This window comes from Psittacula echo, assembly GCF_963264785.1.
Source record: "Psittacula echo genome assembly, chromosome: 2".
NCBI classification, from domain to species: domain Eukaryota; kingdom Metazoa; phylum Chordata; class Aves; order Psittaciformes; family Psittacidae; genus Psittacula; species Psittacula echo.
Genome location: NC_137737.1, coordinates 104504813 through 104526106, shown reverse-complemented (window position 1 = coordinate 104526106; position 21294 = coordinate 104504813).

Below are 21294 nucleotides of genomic sequence, written 5' to 3'. Positions count from 1 at the left end.
TATTAGATCATAGGCTGTTCACTGGAGGATGGTGACAATCCAGCTTCTAATGGATTTCGCACGTTTTCTGCTTTTTCAAGCAAACATTGCTCATGCTTTCGAGTATGCCAATTCTTATTTCTGAATAGCTTCCAGTTCTCTGAAAGTATTTAGAAATTGAAAGATATCATACCATCTACTTCTTAGATAGAATAAGCAGATGAGCAATTATGTAAAATATCTGCAAATTGTCTTTCAAAAGTTTTATATGTAATACTGATAAAATGTCAAATATAAGATCATAGAATCATAGAATCATAGAGCTGTCAGGGTTGGAAAGGACCTTAAAATCATTTAGTTCCAACCCCCCTGCCATGGGCAGGGACACCCCACACTAAACCATGCCACCCAAGGCCTCATCCAACCTGGCCTTGAACACCGCCATGAATGGAGCATTCACAACCTCCCTGGGCAACCCATTCCAGTGCCTCACCACCCTCTCAGTAAAGAATTTCTTCCTTAGACCCAATCTAAACTTCCCCTGTTTAAGTTTGAACCCATTACCCCTTGTCCTGTCACTACAGTCCCTGATGAAGAGTCCATCCCCAGATAAAATACTGTGAAGTGTGTGGATGTCAACTTCAAATGTGCTCTCTTTCAGAAGTCATGACCAGGTATCTTGGTTTGTTTTTCTTTGGCCATCTCTATGGCAAAAGTAGGTACTAGAAACAACTGTCACCATTTTGTTCTTTGAAGACATTAATCCAAAGATCTCCTCACAGCACTGCTGGTGGCATACTTTGAAGACTCTGAAAGTATGTGTGTCCTGGTTTAGCAGTAGCAGTCGTTTTTTTTCTCCTTCTTAGTAGCTGGTGCAGCACTGTGTTTTTGACTTTCGGCCTGGGAACAAAAGCTGATAACACCGATGTTTAGCCTGACCAAGGACTTTGTGAGTCTCATGCTCTGCCAGGGAGGAGGAGAAGCTGGGAGGAAGCAGAGACAGGACACCTGACCCATACTAGCCAAAGAGGTATTCCATACCACAGCACGTCATGCCCAGGAGGTCGATCTGAGAGTTCCCGGAAGGGCTAGATCACTGTGGGGTGGGGGCGAGGTACTGGTTGGAAAGCGGTTGTATTCTCTTCCTTATTATTTCCTTTATCATTATTATTATTGGTGGTAGCAGTAGTGGTTTGTGTTATACCTTAGTTATTAAACTGCTCTTATCTCAACCCGTGGGAGTTGTATTATTTCGATTCTCCTCCCTGTCCCTCCAGGAGCGGAGGGAAGAACAGTGGTGGGGGGGGAAGTAGACTGTGTGGTTCTGATTTACGGCCTGGTCTTAAACCACAACAATGTGGGAGGCCAATCTGAGGTAATTTCCCTCCCTCTTATAGAATTCACCACCAGCACCAGCTGTGAAGGGTGGTGGATGGGAGGGGTGGGAAGGGGTTAAGTATGTAAGACTTGTAGAAGGAGCAGAAAGGTTGGCTTAAACTTTCTTTTCACCTGCTTTTATGATATTGCCTTCATAAGCCTTCCTGTCAGAAATTACTTATTCAATATTTATTAAAATACTTCCATAGAATGCAATTTTCACTTTTTAACAGATACAATGTATATTAATTCATATTCTGACATTTATTCCAGTAATACTGTTCCTTGCTTATTGAAAACTTCCAACAGTGTCTTCACTCTCATTTTTCATAGAATTAGTTGACTGTGATGGTGCATAATCAATACACTTCAGCATCTTGGAAAATTAAACGTTTCCACAAATGGGGAGAAACTTGATGAAATTCAACAAGGGCAAGTGTAGAGTCTTGCATCTGGGGAGGAACAACCCCATGTACCAGTACAGGTTGGGAGTTGACCTGCTGGAAAGTAGTGAAGGAGAAAGGGACCTGGGGGTCCTGGTGGATAGGAGGATGACCATGAGCCAGCAATGTGCTCTTGTGGCCAAGAAGGCCAATGGCATCCTAGGGTGCATTAGAAAGGGTGTGGTCAGTAGGTCAAAAGAGGTTCTCCTCCCCTTCTACTCTGACTTGGTGAGGCCGCATCTGGAATGTTGTGTCCAGTTCTGGGCCCCTCAGTTCAAGAAGGACAGGGAATTGCTTAAAAGAGTCCAACGCAGAGCCACAAAGATGATTAAGGGAGTGGAACATCTCCCTTATGAGGAGAGGCTGAGGGAGCTGGGTCTCTTTAGCTTGGAGAAGAGGAGACTGAGGGGTGACCTCATCAATGTTTACAAATATGTAAAGGGTGAGTGTCAGGATGATGGAGCTAGGTTTTCTCAGTGATGTCCAGTGATAGGACAAGGGGTAATGGGTGTAAACTGGAGAATAAGAGGTTCCATGTGAACATCAGGAAAAACTTCTTTACTGTGAGAATGACAGAGCACTGGAACAGGTTGCCCAGGGGGGTTGTGGAGTCTCCTACATTGGAGATATTCAAGGCCCGCCTGGATAAGTTTCTGTGTGATGTACTCTAGGTTACCCTGCTCTTGCAGGGGGGTTGGACTAGATGATCTTTTGAGGTCCCTTCCAATCCTCGGGATTCTGTGATTCTGTGTGAAATGTGTTCCATAACAGTTTGTTGCCAAATGAAATTTTGCCATGACTATCCCAACTGGTGTAAGAATAGTATTTAACCTAGAATGTACATTATAAATTCTGAAGTCTTTTACCTCCTCCTACATTGCCAGTTATGGAATATTAATTTCTGAAAATGCAGTGCTGTTGAATCAGAAGTAGGTGTTTTACTGCTCCAAAAATGCTAACTTCAATGCAGTGGATTTCTGTGTAGTTACATTTAATCCATAGAGATGACACAGAAGATGTAAATTCAAGTTTTTTAGTATGATTGGGAGATTGTGTCACAAGTCATATATGGCATGTTTCCATATATGGTAACAATACCTGTTACTGGTAATCTTTTTTGTGATGTGACACTGTCATTCTTTCACTGGTATGAATAAAATGAGGTTGTCTTTTTACTTGGTAATTTACTGTTGTTGCAAATGTAACTTTAAAGATATTTATTAATTTCTAAAGAAAGGAATAGGGCTGTTCTTTTCCTTTTGGGAGTAGAAATTATTGAAGCAATGGTTCCTCTTTTAATCATAATACCTTCATATTTACTAGTAGATAACTATAAAGTATATCCTATTAAGCAGTTGCATGACAATTCTTGAAGTTACAATAGGAAGTACAACCGTACACCAGAAACAAAGTGTAAGTTTAAGATTCTTGTTATTTCTAAAATAAAGTTAGCAATGACACAGCACAAAGATTTTATTGATTAGTATGATAAACTGCCTGGTTTAGCAGATGAATGACAGAAATTGGAAATCAATTTAAAAGTAAGAAACACTTCTCTTGTCATCTTTTTAGCATACACTGATTATCTTCCGTACAGAGGAATAAGAATACATGTATTCATTTTAGTACTCTTAAAACACCATATTTTCTTGGTCAACACCATATTTTTATGGCTCTTACATTACGCATTACAGATTTGTAATAATGTGAAACACTGATTTTCAGATTCTCTGAGAAACATAGTCTCACTTGGTAAATGTCAGTTAAACTATAGTAACCTCATATTCTAAGTCCTACCTTTATTTTTGTTATGCCAAGTGATTTTACATCTATCACAGAAACTAATACACCTTTTAGCAAGAATTCTGAAAGTCCTGTAATTTTCTGTTTAGAAAGCAAGATCTAGCAAGACTGCTAGATCCAAAACAAGAAACAAATGATCTCTCAGAGTTCTTAACTGTATAAAAAGAAGCTAACTGAGGAGAACTAGCTAGCACTTACTGTTAATTTCTGAAGACTTTTATCAAAATCCCCACCCGAAATCTAATACAGTAACTAAATGGTCTTCAGAAGAGAAACTGTACTTTTTGATCAAAACCTGACCAAGTAATGGAATGGAGAGCATAATATTATGCAGTTTGTGTTACTGTGATCAAATCTATAAGCAAGGGAGCTCTTGGCTTTTTTAATGTTTATATTAATAATTTCGTAAAGAAAATGGATGCACACTAGAAAAGCTCCAGATAAAGCACTGACAGTGCTCAATTAAATCCTTTTAAAAATCAGTGACTAAGATATCAGAATGCTTAAGCATTGATGAAGGATTGATGTTTAGTACAAAGCATTTCCTGCTGCCTTTACATAAATCAATAGTATGGCCTCTGCTGGAATAATGCATACAGGCAACCTCCCCTGAATGAGAGCTGCAAAAAAATTGCAACTTCTGCTCTCCCCATTCTGTAGCAAAAGAACAAGGAAGTATAAACCTATTAAGGCATGGAAGTAAAAAAGCCTTTGTTATTGTTGTTAGACTCTTCTCCCACTTTCTCCCTGCACCCAGATCAGTAAGTCCTAAAGCTCAAAGTTTAAGATTCAGAAACAGTTCTGTCAGTTGCATGACTACCTGTCAGGCAGGCAATAGTAATTTTGGAAGAGATTATAAATATATTTCTTTCTTCCTTAAACCAATCTTGCATAGCAATTTCTATGTTCCTATAATCTTTAGATTGCCTTTATATCTGTCAGAGGAAACAATAGCAGGAAAACAAATATGTAAGGAAAATTTCCCTTAATTCTAATGTCTTTAAATTCTGATTGGTTTATTCTGAGAAAATGGTGTTTCTAAATCAAATCGCTGCTTCATACTAATGTGATAGTTGCTGCAGAAACAGAACTTTCAATGAGATATAGTTCTCCTTTTCTATTACTTTCATCAGTGATTTGTTGAGGAAAGTGAAACTAATAGGGTATGTATGTCCAGTGCCATCCTGCTCTGCCAAAGTGTTCAGGTGAAAGACAGTAAGATTTAAGAATTTGTGACTTTGTGCAATAGGTCTCTAAGGGCAGCCTTATAGTCACAAACATTGTCAATGTCTAGGAGTTTTTGGATTACCCAGGACAGAAAGATTCAAGATCACTGCTTGCAGTTCTCAGGATTATGAAATCTGATGTCAATCTATAGCTCATTTCCCAAGTTCACATTAAAGAATATAGAAAACATATAAAAATCTGAGTTGAAACCATTGCCACCAAGTTTTTGTCCTTGTCTGAAGAAGCATGGCTATATCAAACACTCTAGATTCAACTGGAATTCTTCCAAAGTTACTTTCACAAACCAATTTCCAGTGGCTATTTGTGGCTCCCAAGATTTCTATATATTCGGTAACCTATCAAGTCAGTACACTTACAGAGAAACAAGTAGTCTAGAGACCTTAGGAAATAGAACTAAAGTAAGTTTTGAAGTAAAGGTATTTAGTGTCAACTTAATTTTAAATTTTCTAAATTAATCTTCTTGATTAGTTTTTTTTACATTATTGTTATAAGGAACTTTAAAACATGAACTTTTCAAAGCCAATTGAAAGTGAATTTACTCCCTAATGGACAGGAATCCTTTCTTTTCTTTTTTTCTTTTTTTTTTTTTTCTTTTCTGAGTCAAATTTGATCAACATTCTCTGAAGAAAAGTATTTATTCTGATGAACTTGTATTTTCAATGAGTTTTACTTTTTCTATTTGTATTTGCAAATAGTGGATGTATTTAGGTCTTCTCAGTACTTCATCTGCTGAAGTGATGTCTCGCTCTTGGCTATTTTTAATTCTTTCCTTTGATACAAAGCTAGTGAATACTTTCATCTCTTGTGGGTGAGATCACACACATACTTAATGAGGATACAACAAAGTCCCAGCTATGATTAGAAAGTGTCCCAAATCATTAGACTTTCTTATCCCCATATGATTTTGAGATTATAGTGAATACACATAGCAATTTCAACTGCATTGGTAAATCAGGGGATATGTGTCAGCATTTTGATTTATCAAATTTTAAACCACAGTTGTTTAAGCACTAACATTGACTCTAATCACAGGTTAAATATTTCACTGCCTGCATGTATCTGTGCAGTAGGTAAAGTTCACAGTACTTTTAAATTACTACAGAACTTTCATTTGTTGATGTGTTCCAATGCTTCAGTGTTTCCTGGTGGAAACTGGTTAATTTTGGATCTCACTTTTAGAAAAAAAAGATACATATTTGTATATCAATAACACCATGCTCAAACCTTGCGAATGCCTGAAAGGCAACACTGCCTCTTAGTATAGAATTGTTTTCAATATTTCTGCTCATATTTTATAATAATCCCATGGAATTTCTAATTAAAATAAAACTCTGATTTGTAATTAAAAAATGATGAGAATTGATATGGTGGAGGACAAAGCCATATCCAGACACCACTGAGGCAAATATTTTCTATTTAGTTGATTTTAGTCAGATCTACTAAAGGTCAGGAAAAACATAAATTAGTTGTAAGAAATATGCAGTTCACAATATGAAAATGAATTTTTTGAATGCAATATATGACTACTTTGCCAAAAAGACTGAAAATAAGTTACCCTGAAGGGAAAGTCATAGATGAAAGTAGAAAAAATAGTTCAAGCCAGTACTGGGTCTAGCTGGCATGGAATTAACTTTCCTTCTAGCAGCCCATATGGTGCTGTGCTTTGCATTTGGGGCTAAAAGAGTACTGATAACACACCAGTGATTTTGCTATTGCCAAGCAGTGCTTGCACAACTTCAAGACGTTTTCTCCAAACCACTTCCCTCACAGGCCAATAGGCTAAGGGTGGTCAAAGGATGGAGGAGACAGAGCTAGGACAGCTGATCCAAACTGACCGAAGGGATATCCCATGCCATACAATGTCATGGTCTGCAATAAAAGCTAAAAGAAAGAAGGAGGTTGGGGAAGTTCACAGTTATGTGTCTTCCCAAGCAACCACTATGAGTGCTGAGGACCTGCTTTTCAGGAAGTGGCTGGGTGTTGGCCTGCTGATGAGAAATAGTGAATGAATCCTTCTTTATACTTGTATTCACTTGCGGAGTTTTCTTTCCTTATTATCTCAACCCATGAGCTTTTCCATATTATTTTCTTTTCTTTCCTATTAAGAAGGAGGAGTGAAAGAACAACTGAGTGGGGCTCTGGCAGCCAGACTAGATCAACCCACCACAAGGGCACACATGTTACTTTCAGGTTTTTGAGTTGTTTATTTTTTTTTTTTTGCAGGGATAGTGAAATCAGTACAAGAAGTTTGTGTAATTTGAATATGTTTTGGATTTGGGAGTTTAAATAAACTAAACTGGATTTCCAAATCTTTTGACATTCACCTTTTGTTCCTTTTGTAAATCAAAGCTATTATGCCTTGTGGGGCTATCCTTAATTCTGTTAATTTAAGGACTGTCTGCTCCAGGTCACAAAAGAAATTGTGATTTACAAGGTCAGCTGATTAATTGACGTGGTTCAGACAGGAATGTCAATTCTCATTTTGCTGCTAAAGACATGAAGTGATATGCTAAGGTACTTAATCTAGATCCACAGAATTTCACACATATTCAACTAAGTCTCCAAAGTGTCATATTGTCTGTCTTCATTTCACATCCTTTACGTTTGGATTGTGTAACATGGGGAGTGGACCTGGTCAATCTAGTACTATTTTCTGCAGGTGCTTCTCTTTCCCTCCCTTGGGTTAATTGTCCCAAATTTGTTGTTGTTGTTGTTGTTGTTGTTGCTGTTGTTTTCCTCTTTCAGAAAACAGTACTCAAAAGGCATTCCTTCTGAGTTTCCACATGTAATGGCACAGTTGTGTTTATGATGTTGTCAAAAGTACCATAATACAACCCGAGAGATACTGACATTTTCCACTTGCTGGAACAACTAACAGGTAGAAATGCTTTTGGTGTCAAAGATAATTTCTGTATACCAAAAACAGTCATATGGACTTTGAAACTCCCAGAATAGGACTTCAGAGTGCCATTAAAACTTGGTTGCTTCGCACCAAGACACCCACGGACATTTCAGCAGAGAAGCTGCCATCCTGTACTGCTGCTTAGGGATGTTGTGTCACAGATGCAGGACCTCACATTTGTCATTGTTGAACCTCATGAAATTATTACTGGACCAGTCTTTTAGACTGTCAAGGTGTCCCTGTATGGCCCTCTTCCTTCTGACACATTGACCTGTATTGAGTTATTGTGGCAAGGTTTTGGTAGCTGGGAGGGTTGGTTTCTGTGAGAAGATAGCAGAAGCTGCCCTCATGTTAGACAGAACAAGTTCCAGCCAGCTCCAAGATGGATCCACCACTGTCCAAAGCTGAGACAGTCAAAAACATTGGTAGCACCACTGTGGAGACACATTTAAGAAAAGGTCAAAATGCTGTGCAACAGTTGTGAGAGGGCAATGAAAAAAATGTGAGAGAAACAACTCTGCAGACACCAAGATCAGTGAAGAAAGAGAGTGAGGAAGTGCTCCAGGTACAAGAGCAGAGATTTCCCTGCAGCCTTTTTTCTGCAGCCCTTGGAGGACTACACTGGGGCAGATACCCACCTGCGGCCCATGGAGGACACCATGCTGCAGCAGGTGGGCATGCCCTGAAGAAAGCTGTAGCCCATGGACACCCCATGCTGGAACATGTTGCTGGCAGGATCAGTGGCTCGTGAGGGCCTTACTTATGCTGGAGCAGTCCATCTCTGAAGGTCAGTACTCCATGGAAAGAACCCATACTAAGGCAGTTTTTGAAGAACTGCAGCCCATGGGAAGAACCCATGTTGGAAAAATTAATGAAAGACTGTCTCCCATGGGAAGGACCCTACACTGGAGTAGGGTAAGAGCATGAGGAGGAAGAAGTGGCAGTTTATTTCTTATTGCAATTTTTGCGAACTTGAAAAAAATTTAGCATGTTGGTGAAGATTTAGGTTAACTGGGAGACTGAAGCAAGGATGGCTGTACCATGTATACTGCTTTAATTGAGGCATAAGTATTCTTTTGCTGGAGTTGTAAAATAAGTAGCTTAGTAAAGAATCACTTTAACACGAACATATTTAGGATTTATGAAAGGAAATAAGCTTTGACCTTTTTAAACAGTATAACTGTATTCTCATAGAAGAACATAGCCTAATTCTACTTTGTAGAAGAAAAATAACTAAATCCAAATACTGGGAAATGAAGAAAATTTTGAAATGCACTGAATTATAAACTTAGTGAAAGTTTTTTGCTGACTCATTTTAGATGGATAAATATTATTAATATCTATTATTAATATGTTTGGCTTTTCTACCAAAATATAGCATTGTGATATTATGATTTTAATTTAACTAGTGAAGCACCTACGGATCATAATGAATTCATCAATAGAAACCTCATTGGCACCCCAAAGTTTGTAAAAAGGGTATATATTTCTGTTATATGTCATCAGGAAATCCTTATGCTACTTTCAAGAAATTGTTACAGGAACCTGAGTCACCTGGACTTCTAAGAGTTTTCCTGGAACATAAATAACAATGTTTCATTCTGCACTTTTTAAGGTTGTACTGCCTTATTTTAAGTTACATTGAAATTAGTCTTTTTTTTTGTGTCTTACATTTAATTGTGACTGTAGAGTTTCTTCAACCAAAACAGCTGACTCGTTTCTGGGGGGAGGTCCATCTAGGTAACAGAGTCAGTAGTCTTAATGTAACCGCATATTTACAAAGAATATATGAAGTCCTACTCCTAAACACAAGAGAAAAGCTGGTGATGCTTTTTTCTCTTATAATCCTGATGGCAATTCAGGCACTGACCTAAAGGCTTTCTTTTTAACCTGTGTTCAGGGTTGCATCTCATTATGCTCAAGGTCACTACTCCAATGTATGCATATGACCTTTTGTACTCTCTGTTTCCTGAACTTTGTTGGTTGTTTCATTTAAAGCCAACTCCCAAAAGAGTGACTTATCAACTCCACAGCCTTTCTAATTACATTCAGAATTTCATTGTGGACAGTGAGTTTGTGTCTGTGTTTTAGTTTGAGATCCCCCTTTTCTTATAATTTAGCAGAAAAAAGATATTCTTGCATTACCAGTGCTTTTAATGCAATGCAATCTGTGTAGAAACTTAATCTTTTGATACTTATGGATATTGACCACAGCTTTCATGCAGTAGTGATTCCTTTTTGTGACTTTTCCAAAATGGAAAGCTGTAGGAGAAGGAAGAGATGCTGAAGGAATAATCAGCTGGAATCATGCTTTTGCGGCTCAACTTATGACCCTTGTAACTGCTAAGCACCAGCAGAGATACAAAACATCAGGAATGTAAGTTATGTCACGATACACACAGAGAACAGACAGACTGGACTCCTAGTATATCTAAACAATGATTGCTGAAGATCTATCGTGCAGAATAATCCGGCTATAACTAAGGAAGAGAGTGGCTCTCAATAATTTGGCATAAGTTACTGTATATATAGATCAACTGAGGTCTCTGAGAAGCTGTGGCATGTTTTATGGTTTTGAATGAGGATCTAAATGAAATAGGTTGAGAAATATGAGAGGTTACATTAAGTATTTACATATTGGTTTACATATACATATACACCCTTAAAGACTGCTTATAGTTTTATTTGCTAGTGTATTACATAATCCTCATTATCTTTTTGGAGTGTTTAGAGTTGCCATCTTAGTTATCCTTTGTACAGAATCTACTGCTGCTGAACCTGAACACTTACTGTACTTCTTGCCTATGAAAAACAAAAACAGAAACCGGAAAGCTAGCAGTGCAAGCACAGACTAAGTGGCATCATCTATTGAGGTATTAAAAAAGTTTACTGATTCAAATCAAGCTCACTATTTCTTCCAGCATTTTAGAAGCATTTATACACACACGCACAAGCATACATGTATATATGTTTTATCTGTGACCAATTTCATTCTTGGTGCTCATGAGTTTTAGAGTTTTTATTTTTGGTGCTTGATCAGCTGTAAGTACACAAAAAAAAAAATAGCTCACAAGAAGCTACACTTAAAAACAAGCTATTGTAGAGGTACACATGAAATCCATTAAAATGAAGGAAGATGATGTCCCTGTGCCTGGAGTTCAGCCCAGCAAAAGCTGCAAATATTGAGATAACAGCTAGAAAATGAGAAACATATGGTTCTTTTTGTGGTTTTGGTTTTTTTTTCAGCATGTCTGATAGCTGGTGTTGTGATTAGTATTGGTAAATGGAACAAAGTCAAGTTAAGATATTTCAGACCACCTTTCAGAAAATTACTACAGATGATGGAAACATGCGAATGTATTTAGAAGTGGGATGGTGGCTTTTTATTTCAGTCATTTCTGTTTCGTCTCTACACAGGATTTCTATTAAATTGTTCTGAATTGTTCTTCTGACCACTTGCCAAGAAAATAATACTATTATTGCAAGGCTCCAAATAGCTGTGCAGAAACAATGTCATAGTAAAGCTATTAGTGGAATTACTGTGTCACAAGCTGAGGACAGTCTGTGGCACAAGACCTGAAACTACCTTGTGATCTGTCTTGGCAATTCTGTCATATTTACAAGTTATCAGCTTTAACTAAAATTTCTGAGCAATTGCAACATGACAGAGAAATACTGACATCAGTTAACAACCTGAAAGAGATACTGGAAAACAAGAAGGGAATCCCAGAGTCATTCTTGTCTTGTTAGCTCAGATACCATAGTGCTTAAGGACCTCCAGATCTAGCAAGCGGATGATAGTTTCCAGCATATCTGCATCTACTTATCTCCACTCAAGATCACAATATTACAATATGTTCTAATCTTTTTTTAGGATACTAGAAGACAAGGTGGGATAAAGAGATGTGGAGGATAAACGAGAATCTCCAGTGTGGGAAGGAATAACTCCATGCACTGGCAGATGCTGAGGACTGGCTGACCGGAAAGCAGCTTTGCAAAAAAGGCTTGGGAGATGTAGCAGACAAGTTGAACTTGAGCCAGCAACATGTGCTTGCAGTGATGATAACCAACATCTTGGCCTGCACTAGGAAGGGCGTTGCCAGCAGGTTGAGAGGGGTGATCCTTACATTCTGGTCAGCTGTGGTAAGGCCACATCTGGAGTGTTGGGTCCAGTTCTAGGCTTTCCAGTACAAGAAGGCAGCCTGCTTTAGGTGATCCTACTTAGGAAGCAGGGTCAGGCTAAACATTAAACTAGGTCATGTCAAGAGCTGCCTTTCAACCTAAATGATTCTGAGATTATGTGATTCTGTGAAGAGAGACCTGGGTATATTTGAGCAGGTACAGTGAAGGACCATGAGGAAGTGAAGGACTCTCACACTGGAGAGTGTGACATATAAGAAGAGGCTGGGACTGTTCAGAAGCATAGAATCATAGAATTATAGAATCATAGAATAGTTAGGGTTGGAAAGGACCTTAAGGTCATCTAGTTCCAATCCCCCTGCCACGGGCAGGGACACCTCCCACTAAACCATGTCAGCCAAGGCTCTGTCCAACCTGGCCTTGAAGACCGCCATGAATGGAGCATTCACGACTTCCCTGGGCAACCCATTCCAGTTCCTCACTACTCTCACAGTAAAGAACTTCTTCCTTATATTTAATCTAAATTGCCCTTGTTTAAGCTTTAACCCGTTACTCCTTGTCCTGTCACTACAGTCCCTAGTGAAGAGTCCATCCACAGCATCCCTATAGCCCCCTTCAGGTACTGGAAAGGTGCTATGAGGTCTCCACACAGCCTTCTCTTCTCCAGGCTCAACAGCCAAAACTTTCTCAGCCTGTCTTCATACGAGAGGTGCTCCAGTCCCCTGATCATCCTTGTGGCCCTCCTCTGGACTTGTTCCAACAGTTCCATGTCCTTTTTATGTTGAGGACACCAGAACTGCACACAATACTCCAAGTGAGGTCTCATGAGAGCTCACATCCTTTGACCTGCTGGTCACACTCCTTTTGATGCAGCCCAGGATATGGTTGGTTTTCTGGGCTGCGAGTGCACACTGAAGCTGGCTCATGTTAAGTTTCTCATCGACCAACACCCCCAAGTCCTTCTCCTCAGGGCTGCTCTGAATCTCTTCTCTGCCCAACCTGTAGCTGTGCCTGGGATTGCTCCAACCCAGGTGTAGGACCTTGCACTTGGCATGGTTAAACTTCATAAGGTTGGCATCAGCCCACCTCACAAGCGTGTCCAGGTCTCTCTGGATGGCATTCCTTCCCTCCAGAGTACCAACCAAACCACATAACTTAGTGTTGCCAGCAAATTTATTGAAGGCGCACTCAATCGCCCTGTCCATGTCACCCACAAAGATGTTGAACAAGAATTTCAGAATTTAGAAATTTAATACACCACCCTGTGGGAGGTAGGGAAGTAGGAAGACACACACATAAAAGTGATGGATCCACACTTTTCTAGGTGGTAACCAACGACAAGAGGCAGTGGGCACAGGTTGCTATACAAGACATTATTTATATATATAAGAAAAAACCCCCACATTTTTACTGTAGGGGTGAACCAACTTTGCAATGTTTTACCCAGAGAGTCTGTAGCATCTAGATTCCTCTCCACCTGATTGGACGTGACTGTGAACAACCTGCTGTTATTGACTATGCTTTGAGAAGAGGGGTTGAACTAGATCACCAAAGATGCTGTCCAACCTCAACTGTCCTGTGGTTCTGTGATACTGTGTTGAAATAGAATAAAAGGAAACAGAAAACCCAGGGAGTCCTGCTATAAACGAAAAAAAAAATAAATAAAACCACCAAAATTATGACTGTGTCATGCATAAAGAAGTTAGAGACATATTAGGGAACTGTGATTACTGAATGTTTCTGGTAAATTCAGAGAGAGGGGAGTGGAAATCTATTGAAGGAATGAATAAGGCTACGTGAAAGGGAACACAGGGGTCTAGGACAGGCGACAGAGGAAAGGTATGGTACATGTAGAGAGTTCAGCATGAAGAGATTTGGGGACTACCTGCAGATTAAGGCATGAGAAAAGGAGGTGTGCAAAGTGTTATTCTGTTGCTGAAATGAAGGAGATAGATAGGCAGCAAGGGAACATATAGGTGCCTCATAGGGTCCAGCAGAAGAATGTGGGGAATTTCTGGGACGTGTTTTGGTTTCAGCCTCACAAATGCAATGATATGTGAGCCATTTGAGCATCAAAATATTAGCTAACTCAGCCTTACTAACCCATCTTAAATAGAGGAGGATCGTGACAAGAAGAACAAGTTAGGCTAGGGGTTTGCAGGCTTGGCAGAATGAAGGCAGCAGGCTTCATTCACAGATAAAAAGCTACTGAATGATAGGCAAGTAAAGTACAGGATATAGGCAACAGACACACACCAGATGGATTAACAGGTGGTGTGTGCACAGCATAAGGAATAGATGGGTAGAATACTGATAGAAGAGAAAAATACTACCAAACTCGAGAAAAGTCAGCTGGATTCCTGTTCAGGCTACTAAATTTCAGAAAGTGGAATCAGAAATGCATATGGAACTTTTGCTTCTGATCTAGGACAGTTGCCAAGACCTGATTTAATACAGGGCAAGTAATAGATGAGACAAGATTCAATTGTTTGGCTTATCAAAAATCTTGATGACTGCTTAGTTTTAGTCTAGACTCAGAAAGTCCCTTCAATCTGCTTTGTGTGAATTTAGGACAGTAACTTCCCAGACTTGCCATGTAACAAAGGACTACGATTTAGGATAGACACAGACCAAGAAGCTCAATCACTGTTGCCTCCTCTACAGAGTTAATAAGTAGTAGTACACAATATGCTTTTCATCTAAACACTGGTCTATCACCTTTAGAAAATGAAATACAGATTAACTGTAAAGTCTGTTAATGCAAAGCAGTCAAGTAATGCTGGAAGTGTTTTAGATAGCCTCTCCCCATCCCTCAAGTTAAAAACCACCAGTTCCTGCAGGTCAAACAGGAAGATAAAAGAAAGACAGAAGATATAATTGTACTATATAATTAACATGGTTTTCAGTATGAAGTTGGCAGCAGCTGTTTCCTGAGGGGTAAATTTTCTGCCAGCTGTCTTGTGGGACAATTATATTCTGCTGATTCACCCAAATAACCTTTTTTAAGTCAATGCTTGTGTAATACTATTTAAGAAAATTTTCATCCGAGTCAGGATGTAATTCCAGTGACAATTTCTGGCATTTTGGCTGTCTTAATGGAAGTTTATATAGGAATATAATGGTTTCCTTGCTGGTGGCAATCTTGAGGTGTTTTGTATCTGTTATTTATATATTGTATTTTCCTCTATTTCTATCATAACCCAGATTATTCTCTGCTATATAAAAGCAAGAATTTCAGGAAGGAAGAGTGAAGTTAGTTTAGCTACCAACACTGTATTTTGTTATTTCAGTACATAAGGAATGTCCCTTTTTTTTTGTTTTATATTTTGAAAATTTGAAGTATACGTGTCTGCTTCTCTTTGGTTTTCACTTTTACATTGCCATGTTCCCGGCTGGGGTGTGGAATGGGCCCTGGCTGCCAGTCCCTGCCTTTATGGAGCCTTGGGAAGCCCCCACGGCACCCTGACAGTACCTTTCTCACATCAAGAGTGCAAAGCTGAATGATGTTGTCAGAATTATCTGCATAGAGCAATTGCTGTGTACCTGGTGAAACAAACAAAACGTTTGAAGTGTCTTTACATGCTTTTTAGATCTCCAGTGCTCTGGATGAAAAGGCCTTTCACTGTGAGCTCATAAGTCTTACCTGTGAACACATGTAAGGCAGCCGTTTCAAAATGTCACCGGAGCGGGACTTCATTTGCCCAAAAAATACGTCAGACCTCATCTTTCTGTAACTAGTTTAGCCTGTTCCTATTCAACAGTGGATTGTGCCTTAATTATTTTCTGAAAATAACAATTGAAAATGCAAAAGAAATCACACAAATATAGAATCATAGAATAGTTAGGGTTGGAAAGGACCTTAAGATCATCTAGTTCCAACCCCCCTGCCATGGGCAGGGACACCCCACACTAAACCATGCCACCCAAGGCCTCATCCAACCTGGCCTTGAACACCGCCAAGGATGGAGCATTCACAACCTCCCTGGGCAACCCATTCCAGTGCCTCACCACCCTCTCAGTAAAGAATTTCTTCCTTAGATCCAATCTAAACTTCCCCTGTTTAAGTTTGAACCTGTTACCCCTTGTCCTGTCACTACAGTCCCTGATGAAGAGCCCCTCCCCAGCATCCTGGTAGGCCCCCTTCAGATACTGGAAGGCTGCTATGAGGTCTCCACACAGCCTTCTCTTCTCCAGGCTCAACAGCCCCAACTTTCTCAGCCTGTCTCCGTACGGGAGGTGCTCCAGTCCCCTGATCATCCCCTCGAGGCCCTCCTCTGGACTTGTTCCAACAGTTCCATGTCCTTTTTGTGTTGAGGACACCAGAACTGCACACAATACTCCAAGTGAGGTCTCACGAGAGCAGAGTAGAGGGGCAGGATCACCTCCTTCGACCTGCTGGTCACGCTCCTCTTGATGCAGCCCAGGATACGGTTGGCTTTCTGGGCTGCGAGTGCACACTGCTGGCTCATGTTCATTTTTTCATCAACCAACACCCCCAAGTCCTTCTCTGCAGAGCTGCTCTGAATCTCTTCTCTGCCCAACCTGTAGCTGTGCCTGGGATTGCTCCGACCCAGGTGTAGAACCGTGCACTTGGTATGGTTAAACTTCATCAGGTTGGCATCAGCCCACCTCACAAGCGTGTCAAGGTCCCTCTGGATGGTATTCCTTCCCTCCGGCGTATCAACCGAACCACACAGCTTGGTGTCATCGGCAAACTTGCTGAGGGCGCACTCAATCCCACTGTCCATGTCACCAACAAAGAAGTTGAACAAGACCGGTCCCAACACTGATCCCTGAGGGACACCACTCGTTACCGGTCTCCAGCTGAACATCGAGCCATTGACCACAACTCTTTGCGTGCGGCCATCCAGCCAGTTCTTTATCCACCGAGTGGTCCACCCATCAAATTGATGTCTCTCTAATTTAGAGACAAGGATGTCATGTGGGACAGTGTCGAAGGCTTTGCACAAGTCCAGGTAGATGACGTCAACTGCTCTGCCCCTGTCCGTCAGTTTCGTAGCCCCATCATAGAAGGCCACCAAATTGGTCAGGCAGGATTTCCCCTTAGTCAAGCCATGCTGGCTGTCACCAACCACCTCCTTGTTTTTCATGTGCCTTAGCATGCCTTCCAGGAGAATCTGCTCCAAGATTTTGCCAGGCACAGAGGTGAGACTGACAGGTCTGTAATTCCCTGGGTCATCCATTTCCCCCTTCTTGAAAATGGGGGTTATATTTCTTTTTTTCCAGTAGTCAGGAACTTCACCTATATATATCATAAATATATCATATTTCTCTGCTTCGGTCTCTTTTCCACACATTTTTTCTGGTAGTGTTGTTTGGTTTAGTTTGTGTACTCCTTAATGTAAACCCTTCCAGTGTAGCTAGATGAAAAGGTCTTGTGTAATTTTGTAACATATGCATTAATTCTCTTGTGGCACATATTCTCCCTCCCTCTGTCTCTCACACTATGTATATGGCCTCCTTTTATATGTATGTTTACATGAATTTCAATTTTACAATTTTACAATTTTCAATTTTACAATTCATTGGGTATACATATATGCTTTTATTTTTTTTATTTAAACAGTTGATAGCTGTTGTCCTCATAGGAATAATAGATCTTTTCATGGAAAAGGGATGACATTTTATTGATAATGGAGGAATGTAACACCAGTTATAGAACACCTCTTCCTTTCTGATTCTACACTAGTCAAATATTTCCATCTAATAATGAGGATTTATGATCATTGAGTCAAAAGCAAAGCTGAAATATGTCAGAGAGTAGCATGGCCAAGTAGAATACATTGAGACAGACATTCAAGATGCAAATAGCTATTTCAGAAGCAAAGCATATTCAAAAGGTTATAGCAGATGCTCAGTGGTGCTATCAGGGCCAATAACTGCAGGACATCCTCACTAGGAAGGCCAGTGGGATGTTCAAAACACTCAAGTTTTCCATAAGGCAGAGTTACCTAAGAATCAAAAGCCTTGGGAACCCATCCCAAGTCCTCAGCTTCCAGTAGGGATTTGAGCGCTGGAGGCGACAGCTGAATTCTGGTTAGTTCAGGGATTCCTGTAATTATTGAAATTCTCATTGAACCTTAAAAAGCCACAGTGGTTGCTTGCCCTGGAGAAACATGATGAGGGAGCCCAGCCTGTCTGGCATAGCTTTCACCAGCCTGCAGACCCCAGAAATCTGCCAGAAATCCAGGCAGGATTTGCAGTCTTCCATCTGGCTGGTTCAAATTCTATCCATCTGGGCAAAGAAACCTTCAGTTCCCTTTTTTTAAGCTTCTTTTATAGGAAAAACTCAAAACAAACAGTATTTAAACACTATTAAAAGAGGTTTAAAATGAATGCAGTAGTGTGCCCATCAAATAATACACTCAGCTCAAACAGTGGTATTTTAACTTACTAGTATTGCCCATTCATTCTGACAATTGATACTGGCACCAGTGTTTGGCATTCATTGTTTCTAATGTGGAGATCAAACATGAGGTCTCAAGAAGTGGTGGAAGAGTGTCTGTCTTTTGCAGACATTCTAATTTACCTGCAGGCTCTGTGCCTTGTTTTGTCTTTGTAAGGATCTGACACTGGAGATATCTGCCAACATGCTGCCTTTTTACAAGTCTCCCAGGCCCTTCTCAGTTCAGAAATACTCTTATAAAATGGATACTTTTCTATTTTGACTCTTTACATCAAAGTTGTGTCATGAAGCTGAGTGGTGTTCTGCTAGCTTTTGTGTCAAAGTGTTGGGGAACCTAGGATGCCCATGTCCATAGATCTAGGGTAGCCCAGACTGAAAGCTGGCTTGGGTATCCCAGACTTCCTGAATGAAACTGGGAATTTGGCCAGCTTAGTGTTTCTGATTCCTCAAGCCAGACCCAGAAATGTTAGGATGCAAACTGAAGTAACTTGTCTATGCAATTCACTTCACAAAACTGACAATTGCATTACTTTAACGGATAGCTAATTTGGACAGGCAAATATTATTGTTGTAATTAAGAACAAACATAGGTAGCTGTTATGGTTTAAAAGATAGCTAAAAGAGGTAACAAAACTTATATCTGTCCACAAGTCTAAACTTAAGCGTACTGCACTGCCCAGGAGATGTGGCACTACTCAGAAATATGGAGAAAGAACCATATTTACATCAAATCAGCTAGAGAGATGTTGAGAGTCGGGTGATAAGAGAATAGCAGCAAGAGACCTTTGGGCCTGACTATTTATTTAGCTGGGACACTAACTAAGAAGATACAGATATCTTGTTATTAATTCTGTTCTCTCTTGAGGGAAAGAGATGGATCAAAGTTACCTGGTTCCGCCTCTGTTTTCAAGCTAATTGAAATAACTCACAGTTATTTCAACTTATTTCAACAAACACACTTACTAAAATTTACCTAAATGCTTAAAGGTTATGCTTACTTTTTGCCTTTGAGATATTGCATTTCTGAGCTTGTAGACACAGCTTGAGTGATGAACATTCAGTGAGTTAATTGAAGCATAAGCTTTTGTTATAATTATTTCATGGACATCAATAACCTTTCACACAAGAAAATTTTGAAAGGACAAGACATGGAATTTTCTGTTTTTACAAGATTTTTTTTGAATGACCAGTACCAATGCATATTTAAAAGTATGAGAAAATTGTCCATTTTGTGGACAATCTGTAACAAAGAAACATTATATAAAAAAAAAAAAAAAAAGGAAATGACACCTGTACCTATGTCATGCATAGATACTCATGTCAATACACTCCAATTATGAACTCTGATTATTGCATCTGCAGCAGGACTACTGGTAGGATGATAAAGATTTGTGTAGGGGCCCTTAAAATATAAGCTGAATGACCTCAGTGCCCATGCTCCCCCACAAAAGCTAGGTGCAAATTCAATTTTAAGGAAAGATAACACTTTTCATTCTCTTTAAAGTTCTGTTTTAAAGCTATTTCTTACTTGGCAGATGGGCAATTTTGTCTTCACTTACATCTGTTGAGGTGCAAATTAATTTTCACTCCACACTGCAAGTTATCCCTTTTTTGTAACAGAAATTGTAAGATATTTCAAAATTCATTTCTGTGTTAGCACAATGTTTTACTGAATGTAGAGATATATTGGACTCTGCAGGTACAGAGGGTTTTTTGAATTTCTGTATTCTAATACGAAATATACAGAGAAGAATAAAAATATTTATATTTGAACAGGTAGATGTTTACTATTTTGTACTTTTCCTTAGAAAGAAATTGTACTTTATTGTATTATTATATTAATATCTCTTAATACAATGACTTTGAGATGGAAGTTAGTTGTGTCTGGAAGTAATCATGCTGTTGACAATATGTAGAAGGGCAACTTTCTCTTTGAGGGTGTTGCAGTTCCAATTCAATTGTATTGTTTGACATACAGGCTGTCACAAAACATTGCTATTAAAATATCAAGTGAAATTTTTGGCCTCAGGATTATCTGCTATTGTGAAGACATTCCAAGTTATTTACTCTTCTGCTTCAAAATGTGCCTTATCTCTTTTTGAGTTACACACTTTAATATTAAAAAATGAATTATCAAAATTTAAACCTGCACTATTTAGAAAAGCTATTTTTTTTTCACAGTAGTAATACTCAAAACTTACCTAATTTCACAAGTAATTTATTCTCCTTTAAACATTTTTCTAAGAATAAGTGTTTTCAATATAGCTTTTATTGATTGTCATGTCTTTTATTGTGATATGGTGCTGACAATGATATCACAAGAACTTAAAAGTAAAATCAAATGATACAAGAACGGAATAAGAAATCATGCACATTTTTTACCTCTAAATATTTTGGCCTTACATTAGCCATAAATTAAAAATGCACTAGTAGTTTTGTAAATTAACATTAATTAGAAGCACAAAATTTTACATATTTAAAAAAAACCCTCTATTTTCTGAGAAAGTTACGTGTATTTTTAACTTTGTACATACTGAAAATACTAAAATATATATTAAATTAAACTCATAATTTTAATTACTGTAGCATACCAAAAATTGAATGTTTTCACAAATGAAAAATGCACTTTATAGCCCTGACAGCATAACTGGCATAGGCAAACAGTACTTTTATAAATAGAAACAGATTTTAGTAATACAGATTGCTATGAAAATTAGTTGTAATTTTACCTAAGTCATTGGTCATACGTTCATTCTATGAGAATAAGTGGAAGGGATGCTGGGGATTGTAACATTAAAATTTCCTGCAGGCAGATGTTAAATCTTAATAGTTATATTAATGCAGTATGTAAAAAAGTCTTAAAATTGCAAATTATGCTAAAAATGTAATTGAGTTTGAAAGATATTTAACATTTTAGGTATAGTAAATCTAGTGTGTGTACAGCTATTAGATATATATATTTAGAATATATGCAA